This window comes from Ursus americanus, chromosome 5 (genome assembly GCF_024610735.1).
Source record: "Ursus americanus isolate L20-20 chromosome 5, mUrsAme1.1.p, whole genome shotgun sequence".
NCBI classification, from domain to species: Eukaryota; Metazoa; Chordata; class Mammalia; order Carnivora; family Ursidae; genus Ursus; species Ursus americanus.
Genome location: NC_142131.1, coordinates 31,873,693 through 31,899,343, shown reverse-complemented (window position 1 = coordinate 31,899,343; position 25,651 = coordinate 31,873,693). Strand labels below are relative to the sequence as shown.

The following is a 25,651-nucleotide window of genomic DNA, read 5'->3' as shown; positions in this document are numbered from 1 at the left end:
ATGCAGGGGCTCATGTTACGCAATGAGAAAGTGTGCTAAGACTATTCCAACTCTTATTTATTGAGAGAGGCAAATCTACATGGACAAACTCTAAGTTATAAAATGACTTTCTCAGTCTGTCTCTGTCCTCTTTCTCTACAAGGAACCTCTCCTGGTCAGTTTGTAGAAGGTCCGCACTATGTTGAAGGCAGCACCGTGGCTGCCAGTTAGTCACCTGAACTTGGATAATAATTTTCCCTGAACAGTATGGGCCCTAATCTCCAGGAAGATGGTGGCTTAGATTTGATTAATTCAGCTTGGTGAGTCATTGCAGTGTCATCATGGACGGAGACAGTTATGGGATCCATTCTTCCTAGGGTCACCTGATACAGTCCTGCAGATCCTTCTGGATCCTCTGCCTGTTTGGCTCCAGGGGTAGAAAGCAAAGCTATACTGGAATGGATGTTTCTTTCTGAACAGTGTTCAATATTTGTATCATTTAGCACTTCCTCCACTTTATATTCATAATGGTGGCATTTAGAGAGAAGTGTAGGCAGGTGGCCCACTGGTCATGTCTCTTCTTAGAAAGTGTGATTCCTCTGCCTGTGTGGTTGGACAGCAGGCCCCAGACTCTGGACCCAGAAGGGAGGACCCAAGCCAAGGCAGGCCTACGCCGGCAAACAGGACTTGGAAATATGCAATGGGTCCTGCGGCTCTGGTTCATCTCTCTTGGGTGCTTGAACTAAGAAGTGATGTGAAGGTGAAGCTGGGGCAACTGTGTTAGCTCACAGGAAGATGAAGGGGAGTATGCTGGTGATGGAGAAAGGAAACAAGCATGCAGAGAGAGGCAGAGAGGAGCAAAAATGTGGCCTCAGTAGGACAGAGCAGTCATCCAGCCGTACCAGTCTCTCCGGTGTCTGGCTAAAATCCCTGCCCTCAGGTTCCATGACACACTCCGTATCCTTCTGACAAATTCCCTTCTTTGATTAGGTGACTTGAGCAAGTTTGGTTCTAGAGAAGAAAAAAGAAAAAAAATCATAAGATAGGAACAGGAAAGTATTGGGACGTGGTTTTAGTTTTTTGAACACCGCTTCCAAGATCAGAGAACGCTCCATTAATCAGTGATTTTTCTGGCTTCTCAGCATTATACTTTATCCTCTCTTTGTAGATCTGGAAAAAGGTCCCCGACATTTAAAATAGATTTTGTAGCATCTTGTCATTTTAGGAAATATTCTTGGATTAGATAACAGAATTCCTGATTATCCAGACAACTCAACAGGGTCACATAGACTCTCAAATCAACATATCTAGTAACTGTTACTGCACCATGTCATGAACTGATAAATTCATAGAGCCTAAAACACTGCAGATGAGGGAGGAGGTGGAGAAATATGCTTATCTCCCTTTTGAGTTAGCCTCCATTTCAGAACTAACTTCGTAGTGCCAAGAATATCTGATTATTTTCCCTGTGATGAAATGTACTTTCCAGCAATACTGAGTCCTTCCCACCAATACTGGGTTACGATGTCAACATGGCTTACTTATTCTCATGCCAACACGAAAGTTGACCTAATTATTCAAGTGCCAACGTGAGAGCACAGTCCTCAGTTTCTCTTCCAGAAGTGAGGGCATGACCACCCTGATAAACAAGATACCTCTTACTGCCAAACATCCCTCCACAGGAGACTGCTAACCAATGCCATCTGAGCCGTCCTGCTTTCTCTTCCGGAATTCGATGTAGGATTTCACACATAGACTTGAGTTTTTTTGCCAGCTTTTGGCAATTTCCAATTTCCCACAGATTAATGAAAAATCCAGCTGTTTCCAACTATTTGGAACAGAGCAATATGTGATAAAATGAGGATAGAGGGGAATCTTTATCCAATTTCTCCAGCAGCCAGAGAGATTTGGAACATATTGAGAAGAAAAATTGCAAGCTCAATTGTTCAAAGATTAAAAAGAAGAAGAAAGAACGCTTTGTATTAAATTTCTGAGAATGCCTTTTATTTACCAAACAGAGAAAGCTAAAAAGCTATTCTTTGATTAATCAGGTATGAGCTCATTCTTCCTTCCTAATCCAGCCTGTGAATAATTGTAATGTAAGGTGAGTAGCTATGGCTCGCACGAAGGACATTTGGACATCTTGACAGTAATCTGAGAGTGGATCTCAGGGCAGCAGCACATGAAACTGTTGAGTAAAGTCGGCGCTCCTCAAACTATTCTTGTTGAAGGACAACTCTGTTTGCTAATTTAAAATTTTTCACAGAATGTTTTCAACAAATAGTGCTCAATTGGATACACATATGCCAAAAAAAAAAAAATCCATACTTCCCACCCTTTACAGAGATTATTTCAAAATGAATCCTCAATCTAAATTCAAATCTAAAACTAAAAATCTTTAAGAAAATTGACTAGGATACTGAAAGCATGATGCATAAAGAGAAAAATAGGTAAATTGGAATTCATCAAATAAGAACTTCTCTTCAAAAGGCACAGTTAAGAGAATGAAAAGACAAGACGGTCTAGGAGAAAATGCTTGCAAAGCACTTAGGTGATAAAGAACTTGTACCCAGAACATATAAAGAACTCTCACAACTCATTAATGGGGGGGGGGCTTTTTTTAAATTGGCAAAAGATTTCAACAGACACGTCACTAAAGGAGATACACAGATAGCCAAAATCACATAAAAAGATGCTCAACATCATTAGTCAAACAAATTAAAACCATAATGAGATCCTATTACAAAGGCTGAAATTTTAAAAACTGACAGTACTCCATGCTCGTAAGGATATAGAGTGACTGGAACTCGGGTACATTGCTAATGGGAGGGTGAGGTGGCACAGGTGCCTTGAAAAATAGTTTTGCAGTTTCTTATAGATTTAAACACAGACTTGCCATAAGAGCCAGCAATCCCCTCTTACATATTTACTCAATGAAACAAAAACTTAAGTTTACACCAAGAACCACATACAAATGTTTATAGCAGCTTTATTCAAAATTGCCAAAAACTAGAAAAAACTTGAATCTCAACTGGAGAATTGATAAACAGACTACGGGTATCCATGGAATACTACTCAGCAATCAAACAAACAAAGAATAATATGCACAATAACATGGATGAATCTCACATGTTTATGCCAAGTAAGATAGGCCAGACTCAAAAGACCACATAATGTATGCAAGTATCCTATCACTACACTGTACACCTGAAAATAATGTTCCATGTCCACTATATCTCCATTCAAAAAATAAAATTTTTAAATAAAATAAAATCAATTTTTGTAAAAGACTGCATGATGGATGATGCCACCTAGATGGTATTTTTACAAAGGCAAACTCTAGGGACAGAGAACAGACCAGTGGTTGCCAGGAGCTGAGAGTTTTGGGAAGGGTTGACTACAAAGGAACAAGAGGGAGTTTGGTAGGTGAGAGAACCTTACTGTAAGTTCACTGTGGTGTTGGCTGCTACACTGTATATATTTGCCCAAACTCACACTAAAAAAGGCGACTTACTCTATGTAGATTATACTTAAATTCTTAAAATGGGGGGGGGAATCCTTCACAGACTGATAGTATTATAAAATACAATAAAAATTAATTTCTAGGAAAAACAATTTAAAAAAAGACCTACATAATACAAGTCCAAATTATTTACTATTAAAGTGAACAAACATAAAATTTCTTTTGTCAGTGTCATTTCTAAACACTGATTCTCAAATTCTGAACTTACTTCCTCACAGACTACAAAGCTTTGAAGACCTATCTCAGTCTGCAGACTGCACTTTGAGTAGCACTTGTGTGGAGGACGTTGGTTGATGGTCTTCTTCAAATCCATTTCCACCTTCTAACAGCACCCCAGTTTCCTTATGAGCAATTCCTCCCCACTGCATACAGCCCAGCAGGACTGTACCTGGGCAGAGATAGGAGACGATGGCCTTCCTGTTCTATGCCAGCATTATGTCCAACCCAAACATATGCTGGTATAAGGCTCTCGTCTTGGTTTTCTCCATCTTGACCTCTGCAGCTCTTTTGTTTCTACATATTTCCATGCCTATGACATCTCCATGGTCTACTCGTGGAGATGTATTCCCTTCCCTTACTAGAGGAGAGAGGCCCATTTTCATAGGGACCCCCAGGCCATATAAACAACTTCCCTCCACTTGCTTCTCCACATCAGGGTGGACTGACTCTTCAAATGACAGAATTCTAACTTCAAAAGTTATTATTGTCTCAATAGAGACTCAAAAGTTTTAAAAAGTGTAATTTGAGATTTATCATGCACCTGTATATGTTAGAATACTTTTATCTCTCAGTAACAGAATATGCAACTGGCTTAAAAATTTTTATTCTCTCTCATAATGAGAAGTTAAAAACGTAGGTAAGTTTGAGAGTTGGCTCAGTAGCTCAACGATGGCATCAAGGATCCAGTGGCATGGTGTCAAGAACCATGTTTCTATTCAGCCATTCCTAGAGGGCTGGCAATCCTCCCTTTTGGTTGTAAGATGGCTGCTGTGGCAAGGCCTCGCTTGTCGGCATCAACGGAAGGATAGGAAGAAGACAGGACTTGCCGCTCTCATGAGCAAAGAGACCCTCTTTTAATCAGAGAGAAACTATTTCCCAGCAGTTCGTGGCAATGCTTCCTCAGTTGCTTTGGTCTGAACTGACTCGCCTGCCCATGACTAGCAACAAAGGAGGCGGACAAAGTGAGTTCCCAGCATTATCCGCCATTGTCACGGAAAGTGGGGCTGCCAGAGAGAAACTGAACAGACACACTGTCACCTTGTATTCCAGGCTGTCCCTTCCCTCTCCTTCTGAGGCCAACAAAACTCTTTGCTCAGCTTTAATAACCGAAGAGCTGCAGGGGCGGGGGGGGGGGGATATCTGAATACTGAGGGGGGAATGCATCAGGAAGTATTCCAAATATCTTTTCTGTTTGAACATAATCACACATATATTTAACCTCTCCAGACTTTCATTCCTTCATCTGTAAACTGAACACTGACTATGCTAATGCCTACAACATAAGCTTATTTTGAGAATTAAACCAGATACTATGTGGCAAGCACTTGTTACAGTACCTGGTCCATAGTAAGTAGTCAGTAAGTAATCACTCAAAAGTGGCTATGTTTTAAAATTGAAAACAAGGAAGCATATTCAAAAGTATTAAATATCGAAGGCCTAGATTTTGAAGTATGCTAGAGTTTAGAAAAGGAAGGCCCCGTTGTCCATTGAGGTCTTCTGAAAAAGCTGCTCTGTGGAGGCAGGATGCAAGCTGGCTTGAAAGGATGGCTAGAACTGGGATTGCGGGAAGGAGAGGGCAAGTCACTGAAGGAGATCAAACAGCATGGAGGGGTCGGGCCTGGAGCAGAGGGCAGTGTTTATGCTGTGGGAAGGACAAAGGTACTGATAGCCAGCAAGAACTCACTTCATGCCAGGTACTTTGCCTTATTCAAGTTCCTCAACGACCTTGTGAGGTGGTGTGTTGGTCAGAGCTCTCCAAAGAACAGAACCAATAGGACATTTGTTAGTCAGCTCAGGCTGACCTAACAAGATGCCGTTGACCAGGAGGCTCAAACAACACAAGTTTATTTCTCTCAATTCTGGAGACTAAATGCCTGAAATTAGGGTGCCAGCATGGTTGAATTCTGGTGAGAGGTCTCTTCCTAGACTGCCTCCTAACTGTCCTCACATGGCAGAGAGAGGGAGGGAGGGAGGTCAACATCTTTCTCCCTCTATCTTTTCTTCTTTTAATAGTGTCAATAATCCCACCACGAAGGCCCTACCCTCATTACCTAATCTAACCCTAATTACCTTCCAAAGGCCTGATCTCCAAATACCCCCACAAGAGATTAGGGCTTCAACATATGAATTTGGGGGATACACAAACTTTCTTTTTTTTTTTTTTTTTTTTTTTTTAAGATTTTATTTACTTGACAGAGAGAGAGACAGCCAGCAAGAGAGGGAACACAAGCAGGGGGAGTGGGAGAGGAAGAAGCAGGCTCCCAGCAGAGGAGCCTGATGTGGGGCTCGATCCCATAACACTGGGATCATGCCCTGAGCCAAAGGCAGACGCTTAACCGCTGTGCCACCCAGGCGCCCCGATACACAAACTTTCTATCCATAAGTATGTGTATGTGTGTGTGTGTGTGGATAAATGATAGATAGATAGATAGATAGATAGATAGATAGATAGATAGATAGATAGATATGAGATTTATTTTAGGATTTGCCTCACACAACTGTGGAGGCTCAGTGAGCCTAAAAGGTGATGGAGGAGGCCCACAGCCTGGAGACTCAGGAAGAAGGTGCAGTTCCGGTCCACAGGCAGTTGGCTAGAAAACCAGGAAAAGCCCATGTCACAGATAAAATCCAAAGGCAGCCTGATGGAGAATTCCCCTTGCTCAGGGGTGATCAGCCTTTTGCTCTGTTTAGACCTTCAACTGGTTGAATGGAGCACACCCCCATTATGGAAAGAAATCTGTTTTACTCTAAGTCTACCAATTTAAATATGAATCTCACCCAAAAACACTGTCACAGAAACAACCAGAATAGTGTTTGACCAAATATCTGAGTTTCATGGTCCAGCCAAGGTGGAACACAAAATTAACCATCATAGGCAGATTTTAATCCTAGTTTATAGATGAAGCAATCGAGGCTCAGAGGGATTAAGTAACATGCCTAAGGAGATGGAAGAGTTGAGGTGGAACTGAGACCAGGTCTGTTTGAATCCACGGCCCCTATCTCCTCATGCTGTTTTGTGCTGGGTCTGTAGAGAAATGCATTTGAACAGACATCGTGAACCAAGAGAGGGGCTGGGAATAGCATGTGCCATGCATCTTCCATAGTAATCACAGTGCCTTGCCATAGAAACGCTTAACATACACTTTAGAGGTCAGCGGGTAGGGGAGCGGATAGATGGATGAAATAAAAAATCATCACCGGGTAATCATGGCTGCAAAAAAGGAACCAATTCCCAGTATTTCTTCACATCTGGCTTGGCTTTAGAGCTGGGCTGTTCAAAACAGTGATCATTAGCTACATAATACCTATTAAAATAAAAATGTTTAATTAATATTAAATCAAATAAAAACTCAGTTGCTCCATTGCACCAGCCACATTTGGAACGCTCAGTAGCCCCATGTGATGAGTTGCTACACATTCAATGGCACAGATACAAAGCATTCCATCATCGCAGAAAGTTCCACTGGACAGTGTTACTCCAGAGAGACTGTACTGGTCCTCCCATCACAGCACTTATGCACGTCTCTGTGAACATAGTCCTTGTTTCTGGGAGATGAATTATGAGAAAACTTGTAACTATAAGCCCAACCAATCTCCCCACTGGCCCAGACCTTTCGTACACAATGCGGATCAGTGGGGACCTGGCCCTCGGGTGCCTGTTTCTGCTTCACGGAGGCACTGTAACTGCTTGCTCCGCTGATCTCTGCAGAGACCAAAGGTGCCATTGACATTTGGCTCCCTTCAAACTATAAACATCTAACAAGCTCCAGATGCACAAGTAGTAGATTTAAAGTCCTGTCAATATGGACACTAGGGCCTGAAATGAAACACTTGGCATTCAATTTGACTAAAATGCTAAACTCATAATTTATTGGTTCAATAAAATATGAATGCTAACAGCCAATTTTTAGGTTGGTTTTTTAGCAGAGTTAAAAAACTGCTCTTTCAAATAGAGCTTTGGTGACAATAATCATTTTTAATGGGCCCAAAATGTTATTCATAATAGTGTGTTGCCACACAAAAGCCTTTCCTAAGTTGAGTGATAAAATAAAACTGCTGACTAACCACAATGTCTATGAGGAGTGAAGACATGGACAGCAGAAGAGACTGAAAGTGTCAGAACATAGGACCCTTCCCAAAGTGACCTCACCACCCAGCATTTCCCCCTGGAAGGGCTGGCTGCAATGTGCCAAGCTGCAAATGACTGGCTTTAATGAAAAGGGAAACATGATGAGCTTTGTAGCTATGGAGGGGGTTTGGAAAGCAATAACAGCTATACCAAATGTTTGACTCAAGGTAAGCATGACAGCTAAAAACAAAACAAAAGTTGCTTTTCCCAATCAACAGGAGTCAGTAAAAAAAAAAAAAAAAAAAAAAAAAAAAAAAAAAAAAAAAAAAAAAACCACACAAAACAAAAAACCACACACACGCACACACACCCTGAAAAAAAAAAAAAAAAAACCACAGCTTTTATTCTCTGACCTCAATTTCATCTCTTCCCCTCTGTTTAAAACAAAAGCATGGGAAGGTGGCCTAGACTTACTTTTCCCTATTCTTCCCATTAATTCTAACAAGAAAGAAAAAAAAAAAAAAAAGCCTAGACATTGTATATAAAATAAACATGTAAGACTTTGAAAGGTAAGGAGAAAGGAAAACCATTAGGGAGCTGGAGACCCAAGGAACAAAATGGCAGTAAGATTCCTGGGTTGTCTTTTGCCTTCTATATCTCAGCCTGGGAGCTAAAGAAGCTAGCCTCTTAGAAACACCAACTAGTGCAGGCCAAAAACAACAACATCAAAGCCTGCTCTCTTTAGCCAAAGGACCAGGAAAGGAGTAGCCTAGGAAGACAGAAAACTTTGAGGCAGTAATCCAACCAAACACCAGAGAAAAATTTATGGCCCTCCCCTACCCACACCAACAAAGGCTGAAGCAAGCCTAGACTTTCACCTTCTGGAGGGTGTAATGAGGTGCCAAGCAGGAAGCCAGGACTTTCATCCCTGCTGAATGATAACAAGTCCCTCCTCACTCCCAGAGAGACCACATGGAGAGCCTGAACTTCCGAAAGCCCCAACCAGCAGTAATGAGGCATTCCTCCCTCCCCTGCTAGAGTGGTGGCAGGGGGACCTAGTTGAGAGCCAGGAATTTCATCATTACCACTGTCATTAGCAGTAAGAAGACAATTTCTCCTCTCATGCTGTTTCTCATGTGGAGACCATGTGGGGAGCAGTAACAAGGCATCCCTACTATCCTTACCAGCCAGGGAGGTTATCCATGAAGGCAGGATGTCAGAGCTCCCGTGCCTGACCAGTAGTTATATGGAGAGCCCTGGAGTGTCAAAAGAGGCATAGTGGAGAACAAGGACTTCTATGAGCTAATAATGAGTTGCTTCCTCCTCTCCCCCTGCTGGAATGGTGACAGAGGAAACCAACTAAAACAGAAGGTTTAAATAAGATTCAGAATCTGATGACACAATATCCAAGATGTCCAGGTTTCAATCAAAAATCATTCATCATACCAAGAATCAGGAAGGTTTCAAACTGAATGAAAAAAGACCATCAACAGGGGGCGCCTGGCCAGCTCAGTCAGAAGAGCATGCAGCTCTTGATCTCCTGGTGGTGAGTTCAAGCCCCATGTTGGGTGTAGAGATTACTGAAAAAAATAAAATCTTAAAAAAAAAAAAAAAAAAAAAGACCATCAACAGATACCAACACTGAGATGATAGAGATGTTTGAACTGACAAAGATTTTAAATCAACCATCATGAAATGCTTTAATAAACAATTACAAACATGCTTGAAACAAATGAAAAATAATTCTCAACAAAAAAAGAGAAAGGCTCATTAAAGAAACAGAAAATACCAGGATAAACCAAAATTTAGACACCCAGATATACTTCAAATTGTGTTGTATCCACAGTATGGAATATTACTTACTAATAAAAAAGGAATGTACCTTTAAAAAAAATTATTTATTTATTTGAGACAGAGAGAGAGAGAGCACGGGCAGGGGCAGAGGGGGAGGGAGAGAAGCAGACTCTGCTAAGTGTGGAGTCCCAGGTGGGACTGTGCACAGCCTGAGACAGACATAGATGGGTTACCAGGCAATGAGAAGGTAAGAAGTATTGGGAAATTACCATTTCTCTTTGTACTCATCTACTGCCTGGAACCAATCTGTGTGTCGTACTTGGCAAAAAGAAAAAAAAAATTATGGGCCACGGAAGTTGTTTTTTCATGGCTCTGGCAACTGTATGCAAGACTTAGGGATGGAGAATAACGTTTTCTAAAAAAACATGTGCTTTCTGGAAAATCCTTTTGGGGATTTTTACCAAAACGATTGCCTCCAAGTCAAATGCAAGGAAGACAGTGAGAACTTACTTTGTGTTGTTCAAACCATGCCATAAGCATCACAGATTTGGAATTGGGATCCCATCCTAACCATCCCCAAGTCCAAATTTCTTTGTGAGAAATGGAAGATTGAAATCGGTGTTACATCTTACAAAGAGAAATGTTTATAAACTATCTTCAAAGACTCTACAAGATATAACAGCTCTTACTCAATACAGCTTCTGGATGAATTGAAGTGTAAATAAATATTAAAATGACTATGAAATTCTCATTCAAATTCATACACATGGGTTTAATACTAATAATTAAAGAAGGAAAACTGGCAAAACACATGTAGAATTTAGCCAAACCCAAAATGCTTGAAAAATAAGTCAGACTTTCTGAAAACATAGAGCACTGCTGGGTTTGCTCATCCCTAGTGACAAGAAACTGAAATATTGAAACTAACTCCATTTAAATATACTCTCTACTCCCAGCAGATGCTACAGTTCATTCCTGCCAAGGAGCCCTGTAGGCTGGCTCTTTATGCCAAGAACAAAGCATGGGTCTCCACATGCCTCCCATTCTGTCAGGGCTCAGATGCCATCGGGGCAGAATTTTCTCCCCTCCACCTCCAACCAGATGACATGTTGAGGCAGAAGTCTCACTTTTAATACTTGGTTTCTTACCTCTAGTTCTTTAAGGGTATATCAGCCCACACTTGGAGGTTGAAATGATGACCATCAAGCCTCTAGAACTCTGGGTTTGTACATACACTGTTGTGGAGTCCCTTTGGTGACATTATGAGACGGAATATAATTACATGATAAGACTGCTATCGAATCAACATACCGAGTAGACATCAGGTGAAAGCGAGAGGATAGGAATGTCTGTGGTCAACCCCTCTCAGTCCTTAAGCACACTGGCTTCTGGTAGAGTGAACACCATGGCAAACACTTGAAAGAGCTCTACACTTTATAAAATACTTTTCTCCACATGATGTCTTGTCATCTCCACAACAGCCCTCTGAGTGAAGCATAGCCATTCTCAGATGAGAAGACGGTGACTCGGCCAGAGGCTAGAAAGGGGCTTGTCAGGACCAAAGTCCAGGGTTTCTCTGTCCAAATTCAGTGCTCTGTCCACAATACCACCCGTGCAAAGATAGGGTGGAGCCATGCAAAGACTCCAAAGCTGATAGGTGACCTTCAGGCAGATCCAATGCTTTAAACACAGAGCTTATATAAGTTTAAAAGACCCCATGCTCTCCGGGGACTCTGCGCTCAGATTTTACACTGCTAAGCCAGCATCTCAGCATCACCAGGAATTGGGTGGTATTTTAACTCTTGGACTATATGGACCATAATGTTTTTATGTGAAGAACTTAGAAGCTCCTGAATGTTGTAACTCTACTTTCCACCATAGGAGATCCAAAATACTCCGTAGGCAGCAAAACCATCTCTGACAAAAAATCTACCACGATGCTTTAATGAATCATGGTACCTGATTAAAACTGAGACTTTATTGCATTTTTTACAGACAGAACAAAAGAAATAACTCTCTGAAGTTTTAAGGAATGTGTGCAATATTGTCTTTCATTAATCAAAAGATATCTAGTCCTTGAATTCAAACCCTCAATAAATTGAGATGCCACTATCTAGCTGCTATACTTTATTTCATGATAATTAGAATACAAGATTATAATCCATTAAAGTGTTTTGTCTCAAATGAACTGATAAAACAGTTCCCCAGAAGTCCTTTGAATGAGGAACACTAACCTCGTTATTATCAAAAAGTCAAACCAGCTGATTTTATGGGTATCAAAAACAGGCTTATTTGGAAAATTTATTAAAAAGTTTTAATTGCCCTCCACTCTTGCATACTTGGGGAATATTTTACTGAAACTAAGATCCAAATATTGAAAAACAACCAGACCTGCAGTTACTGTAAATTCTGGCCCAAACAAAAGCAGTAAGATCAGCAAAACTCATGAGAAAACAAGCTCTGGTGAAATTTTCAGCCCATTAATCTATTTCTATGACAGAGTAATAGGCCCAGTAGATTGAAGAGAAGCAAACAACATAATATATCTTGATTTACAAAAGGTCCTTTTTTTTTTTTTTCATTTTGCCTTGTACCACAGGGACTAACTAACTAGAAAAATATTCCGAACCCAAAACTACTTGGTAGATACACAGCTAGTTGGGTGATTATTATGGCCATGAAGTAGCTATGAATAGATGGATGTCAGCCAAACAACGATGTTTTACATTTTAATCTATGGCATGAGTGTTTTGTATGATGGCACTCTCCTCAGGTTTGAGAACACCACTCCATTCAAAAAAGAAACCCACCCCTTGGAAGAGGTACCCCAGAGTGGTGACAGTGAGCCTTTCTGCCCTTGAGAGTTCACCTGGCAAACATTGGAGAATGGGAGAGGAGGAGGAGCAAGTGGGAGTGAGCGGGGAAGGGGAGAAGAAAGCTAATCACAAGCAAGGAAAGAGTTACTGAGAAGGGAAGAAATGAATAAGGATGAAAAGATCTTTGGGTCATGGTGGTGTAAGTTAAGTATAAGTCAATGTGATATCTGAAAGGGACTCTAAAAGGTTACTTGGCTCAGTAGCTGTGAAATGCCAGTTTTTACAAGTCGTTGGTAAAAAGAAAAAAATAAATACCACATTGAGTTTTTCATAGAGTTTTTTTAATAGAATGCAAGGACTGTCCTTCACTGTTAATCTCTCTCTCTTTCTGTCTCTCTGTCTCTCTCTCTCTCACACACACACACACACACACACACAACACACAGTGTCATAGTGGGTAATACCTTGATACTTTTTTAATAGCCTTATGTAGCAAAAAGAAATGATAATTCTATGTTAGTCTTTAAAATCATTTTAGACGGGGTGCCTGGGTGGCTCAGTGGTTAAGCGTCTGCCTTTGGTTCAGGGCGTGATCCCAGTGTTCTGGGATCGAGCCCCGCATCAGGCTCCTCCACAGGAAGCCTGCTTCTTCCTCTCCCACTTCCCCTGGTTGTGTTCCCTTTCTCGCTGGCTGTCTCTCTGTCAAATAAATAATAATAATAATAAAATCATTTTAGAAATTTTAATGGTCCGTGAAAGCCAAGAGTCTAGAAGTCACTAGCCTCGTCCATCTGTTTATCCCTTTCATTAAGTAAATTCATCTAAGTATCCAGGTCCATTTAATTTGAAAGTTCCCTGGCAACTCAGACAAAAATTCAGCCAGTCTCCAAATGTTCTGGCTAGTGCAATCTTCCCTCAGAGCCAAGTAGCCCACTTGCCTAATGTTTGTAAATGAATGGAAAAGAAAGGTGGCCTGATGCAGGCACATTCTAGATACCTCAGAAGACCAGGTTCTCACACAGGATTGAGAAGGGAGGACATTAGCTGACATCCCTACATCAGAAAGCAACAAATTAAGGAGAGGCCTGGCCCAAGGAGGAAACAGCAGGCAATGATTATTTAGGATTAAGATTCTCATTTCTACACATGTGCGGTAAAATATTGCCTGGATCAATTTTATTGGCCTCCTTTGATGAGGCCAAATTAACGTTAGCCAACTGTTATAAGAGCCGCCAGTCATGGGCACTAATGTCACATACTCTAAAATATTCACCCTCGGGGCTTATTGGTGAAAACATTTAAAAACCCTTTCAATAATTACGAATTCTTACAATAATTAAATGTGTTAGGGATTATAGTTTGGTAAATCCTAAACTAATTATTGTAGAATTTCAAACAGAGAAGTCCTACCCCATCCCCCACGTCCAGTCTCCAAGCTACTTCTGCTTCTACCTCCTCAGGTCAAACCAGGCAGCGAAGAAAAGCGCTAAGGGGGTTGGAGTCCCACTCAGGCAGTGTCTTCCAAGGCGGACAGAACTTTTAGCCCCACACTCTTCTATTTCCCCCATGCTACAGGAGCAAGGAGCCTGCCCAGATGGGAGAAAGGAGGGAGAGCCTCTTTAATCCAAGCTGACTTAGGTCACATCCAGGCAGAATCACCCTGCTAGACCTCTAACATGTACATGTGTGTAGACACATTACACACATGCTTCTAATCACGTTCCTTGTGTATTCCCATTTCCCTTATAAAAGCCTCTGCCCCCCAAAACCACACTGAACTACACATGCACATACAGAGCTGCCAGTCAGCCGCCCTACCGGTGGTCAGCAGGTGTGCACAATATGCTGTCCCGCTCACTCATCCAATAACAAGGTGCCGCTGAGAAGCGAAGAGCACGCGCTGCCTATAAAAAGGGGACTCTCCCACTCAGACGCTCAGTAGCTGTGTGACCTCCAGCCAGTCATTTACCTCTCCAGGCCTCTGCTTTCTCATCTATAAAAAGCCAGAAGCAGAATACTGGTACCAGTCATTTCTTTTGCAGCCTTAACATGCAAGGTTCCGTGCAACTACAAATGACTTAATAACCACCAGCAGCCGAACAGAGCGCGTGCATCCGAGCCAGGGGCTAAGCAGCATCTGTGGCTGACCGTAGCCAAACTTAGACCTTAATGTGGGGTTCTTTTTACAGTTAGTTTTGGAATACACTCAAAAACCGAAAGGAAGTTGGATTCCAATCCCTCAGCGAGGCCAGCAATCATTCTCCAAGGGCAAAAGATAAACCTGCAAGCCTTAGGGAGAGCAAGGAGAGGTATGGCTGCTGTGTTCCAGCAGTAACTGTACACGAGTCCTGTGGATAGGGAGCCCCAGCTCCAGGCTCCAAGAAGCCCGACGATTACCCAGCTGAGTCTCTGAAAGACCAGACCGGGCACCCGGCTGCCCTCTGGGCACCAGAGGCTACTAGGCTCACCACCATTCAGAAGGAGGACACACAAGTCTTGAGCTACCTACCCCCACCCATATGCTACCCAAATCAAGTTGCCCCCCGATGAAGTAAAAACGTCAGGATTTATCAAAATGCTGATGGGTTTTCAGAAACAGAAAGATTTGCTCAGTAAATGGAAGAAAGCAGTTCTTTGAATAATACGACACAGCTTGAGGGCCTGCCTAGGGTGAATGGAAATTAAAATAATCAAAATCAATGGTAATAATGTGCTCAAGAAGTAGTTCTGAAATGCAGATTACCCACTCAGCAGTCAACTCACTAATGACATTAGATAATATGAAATACAAACAGGAGAAAAAACAATCTAAGCCAATTATACTGATTATGCTTCTGACATCAAAAGGTATGGCAGATGAAGCTAAATTTCCATATATTAATATTTAAGCCAGTATAGAATAGAAAGTAATGCACATAATGAAGACCCACTAGATTTGAGTACACATAGCTAAAATCTCTAATCAAGCAAAAAACAATTTTCTAAATGATAATTAGCAGTAATCATGTTCTTTAAGTGCAGGATATTATGAAGTACAAACTGCAATATTAAAAAAAGATGGGAAAAACAGAATTCTATCTCCTAGCTACAGCGCACCGAATACAATAAACAGAACAACTGTACAGTAGCCCTCTCCAGGTCTTATCAATAAACGCACCTGCAAAGAAAAAGTTCCATGTATGTCTGGTGTGATCAAAAAGCAGATGAATATTTACCTAGAAAGACAATAATGAATAAGTAAGTGGTATACTCTATGCCTGAGAAAGAAAGGAAGAAGGAAGAGAGGAAGAAGAAAATTAATAAGAATGGGAATAAGGAACTAGAAACCTACACCTCCCAAGATATTTTGTTGAAACAATATACAACTCCGTCCAGGCCTTTAGCTGGCTCTTCTTTTTATTTCTCAGTTAACAAATAATCACACAGGGCGAAGCCGACTTCCTGCCAAGTGAACAATGAAGAATGTGAGCATCGTTTGCTGTACTACCTCTGTTCAGTTAGGAGCTGAAAAACTAGTGGAAGCAACAGCATACATTCACAATGACCTCCCCCCCACACACACACACGCACGCACACGCACCATCCAGAAAGTATGGACAACACAAGATGCTTTTAAGAACAAAGCAGGGATAGCCCATGTGACAGTGCCCCTGAAGACGGTGTGACTGTATCACACTGCTCCTATAAATCTCCTTACTCCTTTCAGCTCTTAGGTAATGTACAAAATTCTGCCATTATCTGCAGGATGAACCACAGCACAGAACAGAAAGGGGACTCTCCTAAAATTCCGCAGCCAGTCTCCAGGGGCACCGTGGAGGGCATACAGCAACAATGTGTCTTCTTTCGCTCACTGCTTTTAGGAGATACTTCAGAAGAGCTGCCATTTGAACCCAGCACCAGAATGAACCTCAGTCTGGAAAACCAGCTCTGGTGTGCGGCAACAAATAACTGATTCTTGAGGTCCCAAAGACTTCTCCATCTGAATTATCACACCAATGAAGTTCCCTTTAATGTCCTATTTGATAACAAAGCCAGGTTTTATTTTCATTCAATGCTGAGTGTCCATCTGTTTGCCTTCCAGCTGCCTCATGGGCCTGAGGCAGGAAATCTAGAAGAGAAACACTTTGGTGTCAAAAATAGGGCAAAACCATGAATGTGTGTCTGTACCACTAAATTGTACGCCCTCAAATGGTCAAGACAGTAAATTTTATGTGATGTGTATCTTACCACGATTTTTAGCAATTAGGGGAAAAAAAGTTCCAGGAAACTCTTAAAAAGTTATCCCTGAAGCCGAACGTAGAGAAGCCAAAACCAGTGGTTAGAATAAGCAAATGGCTGCGCGGGATGTGAGAAAGTCGTAATGATGCAGAGGTCTCCTCTGGGGCCTCATGTTCTTTTTTTTCTTTCCTTTTTAAAAAGATTTTATTTATTTATTTGGCAGAGAGAGAGCGAAAGAGGGAACACAAGCACGGGGAGTGGGACAGGGAGAAGCAGGCTTCCCGCTGAGCAGGGAGCCCGATGTGGGGCTTGATCCCAGGACCCTGGGATCACGTCCTGAGCCGAAGGCAGACACTTGAGGACTGAGCCACCCAGGCACCCCTGGGGCCTCATGTTCTAGCATGTGACTTTCCACTTTGCCTTTTTTCATGTCCGTAGCCAACATAGTGGGTTGGTGACTTCCTAGTCAAAGCTGCTTTGCAAACAATTACATTGTGCTGCACGCAACACCTGACCTGTGCTCCTCAGACCTCCTGCTGATGCCTCCACACTGCAGAACCCCCCCTAACCCCCCCGCCGCTGGAACTTCCCTGTGATTTTACTACTCTTCACCAAATCGCTCTATTCATGCTGTGTTGCCTAGTTTGTTCTAGCCTGTCCTAGATGCTCTACTCTCTGCCTCCTGTCCGGAGCAGAAAAAGACAGCAAGATGCCTACTTTTCCAGCAAGTCCCTTTACAGATTTAAGGGAGAGCCAGGGCTGCATTGAGATGAGAGAAGCAGCTTCTGGACAACTCCTATCTTAATATGACACAAAATAGCAAGGTAATCATGAGCCGAAACAAGATTCCAAAATCAGGCTTTGAAAAATAGCCTGTGTATTCAGATGAGATTTCACATAGTATTTAGAATACTTATTCTCAGCCCACATGTAGAAAAGCATTTGGTTGAAAACAAAAATCCTAGAAGACTAAATGAATAAATAAATAAAAATCCTCCTGTTGTATACAAAATTGCTAAGAATAGCAATCTGCAAAAGAAAAGAAAATGATCATCGCTAGGGTATTCCCTGAATATGTGCTACCCATTGAGCGATTTTCTAGGCACTGTAGGAAATAAGGTGCAAGAACACAGCCAGGTCACTTAAGTTTGCCTTCTTTTTAAGTCAAGACTAACCACCAAGCCTTCATTGATACAAGGTAGTGGTTTCATCACACATTCTAGCTCCTGCTCTTCAGTGCTGTGGGCGTGTGGTGGCGGGAGGAGTGTCCAGTGCGCCATATCCCTGTGCAGATTCTTTGACAAAGGCACGAATGCTATTTAAACCCTGGGGAAGGGATGTTGTCTGGGGAGGAGGTTGGCGAGTATTCACAACGGGGTCTCAAATATTCTGATTGATTCAGTGAGTCTATCCCATAAAGTATGTTTAATTGTGTCTGCCGAGAGCTTTCTGTTTTGAAGACCTATTATTCCCACACCTCACATGGTCTTCTCGTGGTCCTTTCTCCCCCAGACATTGTTCTTTCCTAACAGACTGGGTGGACTCAGAAATACAAGGTTCTAGGTCACAGTCAAGCAGGAAAATAGAAAGTTACTAATGACAGCGCTCTATGAGGCAAACTAAGGGGGAAGAACTGAATTCTTTAGGAAATAATGCCAGGAAAAAATAGAAGAGCTTCCTCAGTATAAATAAAATGGAACAAATCTTTAATGTGCAAGTATGACTTTATATTTGTTTTATCTATGAATCATTTTCGACTAGAAAAAAATATATAAGTGCCCATATTTCCACCACCCATATTTAATAGATCTTTGTATTTGTCTACATAAAACAATTTCAATTTAAATAACTGTCCACCCAAAAATGGCATAAACAAAATTAATATCAAATGATAAGTAGGAAAACGTATTTGCAAATAATATAATGAAGGTTTGATATTTTTAATATGTAAAGAATTGTCATAAATTCTTAAGAAAAACAGTAACGTCTACTATAAAGATAGGCTTGTGCAATTAGACATTTCTCAGGAAAATGGAACTGGTTAATGAAAACAGTAGAAAATGATTAGTCTTACTAATTACAAATTATTAATAACCACAGGTATGCAAATTAAGATAAGGAGCTACTACTTTTAAGTACTGGTAGGAGTGCAGAGAGGTGGCTGGTCTCATAAGCTCCTAGTTAGGAATGTAAATTGGGTCACTTTTCGGGAACGCAATTTTAAAATATATGCATAAACATTTTAAGTATATACACTTTGAACCAGTTAATTTTACTTCCAGGAATCTTCTCTAACAAAACAATCACAGACTCGGGAGAATTTAAGTACAAAAAAAAAGTTCATTGTAACATTATTTGTAATTGTAAAAATTGAAAACAATTTAAATACCCAAAATAGAGGAATGGTTAACTAAAATTCAGAGCAGTAAGCTTTAAATGTGTCAGTGCATGCTTGCCTGTGTGGGTTATACTGGGTGCTAAAGATTTTTTAATCAATCAGTAAGTCAATTAATGATCAATTGATAATATGTCTTTAAGAGAAAACTCCCTGTTTTTTCTAGCTCCCTTGAATGGGTTTATTATCCTTGCAATCACACAAATTAAAAAAAAAAAAAAAAAGATAGCCTCATTTTACAAATTTTAAAAATGAGACCACCCCGACCCCTTTCCCAGGCTCTGACAGCTAATAAATGGCTTCTATGACACTGGAGGCCACCTTCCTGCAACACTGTCCTGCCTCTGAGAGAATGTTGTTCCTAACCACAATCACCAAGGAATAATGAAGCTTCACATTTGCTAAATAATGAGGCTTAACACAGAGAAGAAAATTATATGCTTTAATGTTTTGTAGCAATGAATCACAATATTTATTAACAATAATTCCTTAATAATGAGGAATTAAAGCAATGTGCCTTTTAAGATTGCATCAGAAAGATAAGGTAATACATTTTTATGTTAAAGAAACTGATGGAAAAGAATGTCCAGAAAGGTAGTATTTATGAGTATTTATGAGTAAAGGAAAGTCTCAGGGAAATTAAAATCTGAAGGCTTTATTTATACATTAAAAAGAAGAAGAGGAAATAAGCTATTACAGAGAGTTCAAATGAGATAATGGTGGATGGTTTTTCCAGCTATTTAATTAGAAAAATCTGCAGATGAGGATACTTGTTTTGAGGCTCTGCATGAATACAAATGAGCACATTGCATTGCAGCAATGTCAATCCAAGAGCATAATATTTTAGTATTTCCATTTTTTTCGGGAGAGAGGGAACTGCTTTCTAAATACAATGACATCCCACTTATTAATATTTAGATGTCGTACACCCTCCGCTTTCCAGGGAAACTGTGAAAGAGCATGAGTAGCAACATAAGAGAGTCTAAGGCAGAAGGTGTGCTGGGCTCAATGAGCTCACTGCTGCAGAGAAAGGAGCCCTCTCACTGGCCTGGCTGGGATGGTTCTGAAAACCGGCACCAAAACCAATGAACAAAATGTGAGAACAAACTAGAATATTTGATATAAAATTCAACAGTCCCCCCCATCTCAGCTTTCCCTCAATCCACACCGAGGCACACACAGATTAGCACCATAGTTTATTCTTTTTTTTTTTTAAGATTTTATTTATTTATTTGACAGAGAGAGACAGCCAGCGAGAGAGGGAACACAAGCAGGGGGAGTGAGAGAGGAAGAAGCAGGCTCCTAGCGGAGGAGCCTGATGTGGGACTCGATCTCAGAACACTGGGATCACACCCTGAGCCGAAGGCAGACGCTTAACGACTGCGCCACCCAGGCGCCCCCTAGCACCATAGTTTATTCTGAATGGTTGTTCCCAAATCCTTAATAAGTGATGTCTTAAACATCAAAATGGGATCTCCTGGAATAATCAGTTGGGGAAACACTGTGTCATTATATGTCCTTATGGAGTGTCTCCTGAGCATAATGAAGTCCTAGAACAAAGAAACGTAGTTAACATTTCAGACTCCCTTGTTGTGGATTGAATTGTGTTCCCCCGAAATTCCTATGTTAAAGCCCTAACCTCCAATGAAACCTTGGGGGTGTCTGGAGATAGGGAATTAAGGAGATAATGAAGGCTAAATGAGGTTATGAGGGTGAGGCCCTCATCCATGAGGACTGGCCTCCCTGTAAGAAGAGGACGAGATACCAGGAGTGCCCACACCCAGAGGAAAGGTCATGGTGAGGACACAGCATGAGGGAAACCATCTGCAAGCCAGGAAGAGAGGCCTCACTCAAAACCGACCTTGCCGGCATTTAGATCTTCAGCTTCCAGAACCGTGAGGAAATGGGTTTCATTGTTGAAGTCATCCTGCCTGTGGTGTTCTGTAAGGCAGCCCCAACAGACAAACACACCAGTACTTCCCTCACTTACTTGAACACAGACACACAAGTCCCAGGGCTCATAGCAGCATCTCTCAAAATGGTTCAGAAAACATGGTCCAGTGTAACTCAAAGAATTAAATTACGGCTATCTCCACACACCTTGGTAGGAAGCACTTGAGCCTTCACGGCTGGGCAGCACAGGATATAGTACAGGATTCCCAGACTCTCCAAAGGTACAGCGTTCCTCTGAAAACTTTGGTAAGCAGAAACGGCATAAAGCAAGGGAGCAGTTACCATTAATTTACAAGGAAAATGTTTTGAGCATCCCAGACCCAAAAAATAACATCTCTGAGGCTTTTCTAATACCTTAGGCCACATTTTGCTAATGATGCACAAAATAAATCGAGTTAAAGCACAGGTGCTCACAGACATCATTCAAAGCTGTGGTGGCCCAATGCTCAGGTGCTGAGTGTAGTTCCCCGGGAAGGCGCTCGGGGGCGCCACTCTTGCTGCTGGTGGTGCGCGCGGCCTCTGTAATGGCTGCCTGCAAAGCAAATGCTCAAGCTTTTCACCTTTTTTCATAAAAGTGAAAATTCTCCTTGGATTTCTTTGCAAACAACAACAGGGCAAGTCCTCACGTAGGCCTTTTGTAAAAGCAAAGTGGCATAACACAAACTTTCACAAATCAGGGGATACCTCTATTGTTTTCTTAGTGCTCATTATCTTTGTTAGGAAGGCAAGTAAGAACCGTATCTGTCAAAATTGGGTGCATTTGCAGCAATGCCTAAAAGATTAACCTTCACCCGTCTGCAGCATTCCATGACACAGCATTGCTCATTATCGATGGTGATACTTGTTAGTACTTATTCTGGACACTTACTGAGGCACTGAACTAAGCACGGCACAGGCATTAGTCATGTGATCTTCCCAACAGCCCCAAGTGACTGGTACATACTTCATAAAAGACTGTAAAAGAGGAGTGTGTTGACCAAGGCCACACAACTAGCAAGTGGTGGATAAGGAATTTAAAGCCAGGTCTTCAGGATGCCTGGGTGGCTCAGGCGGTTGAGTATCTGACCTTGATTTCAGCTCAGGTCATGATCTCAGGGTCGTGAGATCGAGCCCCGGGTCAGGCTTTGCAATGGGCATGGAGCCTGCTTAAGATTCTCTCTCTGTGCCCCTCCACCCCTCCCCACTCCCTTGCTTGCTCTCTCTGCCTCTCTTCAGGCCCTCTGAAGACACCATCCTCGTTCACCCACATACTACTCTCCACTGCCTTCTTTCCTCTCTTGGCGAACTGATCTAAATCAAACTGGTCACTCAACAAGGGTCAGCTCTTTTGGTAAACAGTGACAGCCTTTGGAGATTAAAGGTGAGATGTCACCTATCCAATTGTGCCACCTGTATATTATTGACCAAACAAACAAAAAAACACCAGTCTTACAACCTGTCACGGGAAGCTGGGTGAATCCCTTTCTCTGTTCTCGGGCTCATCAGCTAATGAGCAAACACTTCACATGAGAGGTTCACTTGGGAGAAGACACAAGAGACTCTAGCAGCAGACTCAGCTAGATCCCTAGTTGGACCAGGCTGTGGAGGTCTCTGTGGAACACGTGACCAGGCCCAGTAGTGTTCTAGGCCTAGGGCTATGGGCCTTGACAGATTCTTACATCTCATTCTGGCAAGGGTAATAGGGACAGAAAAATCATTTTAGCCAGCCATACATCTTGAATAAAATCCACACCACCAATTATATAAATATACATTTCTATCATTCTTCCTCTCAATTAACAAACTTTCTAGAGTAGATTTCTGTAATGATACGTGAAAATGCCAGTGCCATCTCTGAAGTGGAGATTCCTCATTTGGTGCTTCAAATGCTGATAACTACTCATACCAGTCAGGCTTGTCCAAACAGATCCAACAGGATATGTCTGTATAGAGATTTATTCTAAGGAATGATTGTGGAGGCTTGAGGAGTCCAAGGTCTGATGGGGGAGGCTGGCAGGCTGGAAGACTCAGGAAAGAGTCAAGTTTGAGTCCAAAGGCAGTCTGCTGGGCAACCAGGAAGAACAGATTTTGAATTAGAAGCTGTTAAGGCAGACTGCAGGCAGAACTCCTTACTGCTTAAGAGAGGTCGATCTCTGTTCTATGAAGGCATTCAACTAATTGGATAAGGCCCACCCACATCATGAAAGGTATTCGGCTTTACTCAAATTCCACCTATTTAAATGATAATCTCATTCAAAAAATACTTTCACAGAAACATCCAGAATAATGCTTGACCAAATACCTGGGCACTGTGTCCCAGCCAAGTTGACAAAATTAACCATCATACCACCCCAATAATAACGACCCATACATTATACTATTTATACTATGGTATTTTTTATAAAGATTTTATTTATTGAGAGAGAGAGAGATTATGCACGAGGGGGGGAGGGGCAGAGGGAGAGAGAGAGAATCTCAAGCAAACTCCCCACTGAGCGTGGAGAGCCCAATTTGGAGCTCAGTTCCAAGACTCCAAGATCATGACTTGAGCCAAAATCAAGAGTCAGACACTTAGCGACTGAGCCACCCAGGCTCTCCTATACTAAAGTATTTTAAATATATTTCTACACTGCACTCCTGAGATGAGATTAAGCTCCCATAATAAATACCCCCTAAAATTCCAGGGCTTAGAAGAAGAAGTCTATTGCTCTCTCGTAACAAAAAGCCCAGCATGAGGGCTCTCCAGGCCAGCTGCTTTCTGCAGAATGACGTCACTGAGAGACCAGTCCCATGGCAGCTCTGTTGTCTTAAGCACCAGGTTCAAGGCTACTCTTGAGTAGCCCCTGAGGCCCACAGGTCTGGAGCAGCAGCATGGTCTATCAGGGTTCTATTGGCCAGGCTGGGGCGTAGCCCATGCCACCCCAAGGGAAACAGGAGAATGCCGTCTGGCTGTGTGCTCAGGCAGAGCAGGATAGCTAGTGGTCTCCGCCACACACACAGTGTAATACCTGATGTCACCAGAAAGCAGAAGTGCCATCAGTATATGAACTTCACATTAGTATGCCCCCCTTTCATTTTCTTCAGAACATTTACTTCCTTTCAAAATTATCTTATTCATTTAATGGCTTACTTAGCTGGTTTTCAGGATGGAGGCAAAATGATGGTTCAGAGTGTGGGCTGTGGATCAGACTGCATGGGGTCTATCCTGTGTGACCCTGGGCAAGTTGTTTAGCTCTTGGAGTTTGTTTTCTGCATCTGTCCCCAGCTCTAAGGAACACTGACAGCTGATGTCTCTTCAGGTGCTGAGAGCTGGCCTTGCCCAGAGTCACACCTCCTCCTGGGGGCATCTGACATCCACTGACCATTGAGGGTCATAGGAGATGTAAAAACCTTGTCCAGTTGCCTCAGAGGGGACAACTGGGAAGTGCCTTCCCAGCTCCAGAGCTCCCTCAGGAATCTATAGAGACCTTTGCTGCAGCTACCTGGCTTTGCAACCCCTCCCCCTCCCTCCGTCCTAGTCCCATGGCCTTCACTTCCCGCAGATGTGGATCCCAAAGGCATTCCCCCATAAACTTCCTGCACATACCCCTTCATCTCAAAGTCTGATACCTGGAGAATCGACCTAAGGCACAGTCTCGTAGGCTTGTGAGGATTCAAGGAGATAAGCCTTGTAAAGCACTCAGAAAAGAGCATGACTCACAGGAAGCAATTCAATGAATTATTTGTTGAGGTCATGAAATGAACCATGTTTTTTGTTCACTTTCTAAATAGATATATAAAACAAGAGAACTTAAGAGAACATTACTGCATAAACTTATGTCTAACTTATATTGAGAACACAATTAAAAAGAGTAGGCAGAGTTACGGTAATATTTTAGCACCATCACTTTTTATAACCAGAAAACTCTATCACATGTGGTTCTGGCTGCAAACTGTGTGAGAGGAAAAAACATGAAGTCAAGAACCACATATACTGAAGCCTTTCATTTTGCCCTAATTTTTAGATCAATTATGTAATTCTTCAGAGCAGGGGAGCAAATGCTGAGATGAGACAGGCAGATTTGTCCCCCTCCCTCCCACATCTTTCTGAGAAACCTAAGACCTGTGTTTGATTTCTCACATTTCCCCTTAATTCGGATTCTTACTGCAGATGGAGCCGGCCAGGACAGAGTGCCTTCTATCTCTGCAGCCTCACTAGCACCCAGGTGACAGACACACAAAGGTCTGGGACACCCTCTGCATTCCCAGGCCTCCATGGCCATTGCCTCACCCTTCAGCCCGCTGGCTTCTTCCTCAAGAGCACCACCTCCACTCTCCACCCTGTTCTCTGTGGGCTTTTATTTTTCACAGTAGTATGCTGTATTCTGACCGTGAGTAAGAAATGAAATTCAGAGTCTAATCTCCACCAGTGATTTTTAAATCATTTACTCTCCAGACCACTCATAGCAACTCTTTAAAAAAACAATCACTAAAAGAGGTCACCTGCAAGTTCCCAGGACTGAGGGCACTCTCAGATAGGCCTTTGCATTCATTTCCCTTCCATGCAAATATGCATACAGCCCACATGGAAGGAAGCACAATTACCAGCCTAAACCAGATCAATCTCCGTAAATTGAATGTCAAAGAAACATCCGGGGAAGTCATAATTTACATGTAACCCACTCATCTCCCCTTTTCGGATGGACCACATTAATTCACAGGAGAAA

The 25,651-nt window shown here is 42.0% G+C and overlaps 1 long non-coding RNA gene across 2 annotated transcripts in view; it reads right to left on the bottom strand.

Annotated features, from left to right (window-relative positions):
• Positions 1-25,651, bottom strand: part of LOC123800239 (uncharacterized) — an 86,142-nt gene that overhangs the window by 41,938 nt on the left and 18,553 nt on the right. For both annotated transcript variants that reach the window (XR_015724472.1, XR_006781868.2), the window contains exon 2: positions 882-990. This is a non-coding gene — a long non-coding RNA (uncharacterized LOC123800239). The remainder of the gene's footprint in view (positions 1-881; positions 991-25,651) is intronic.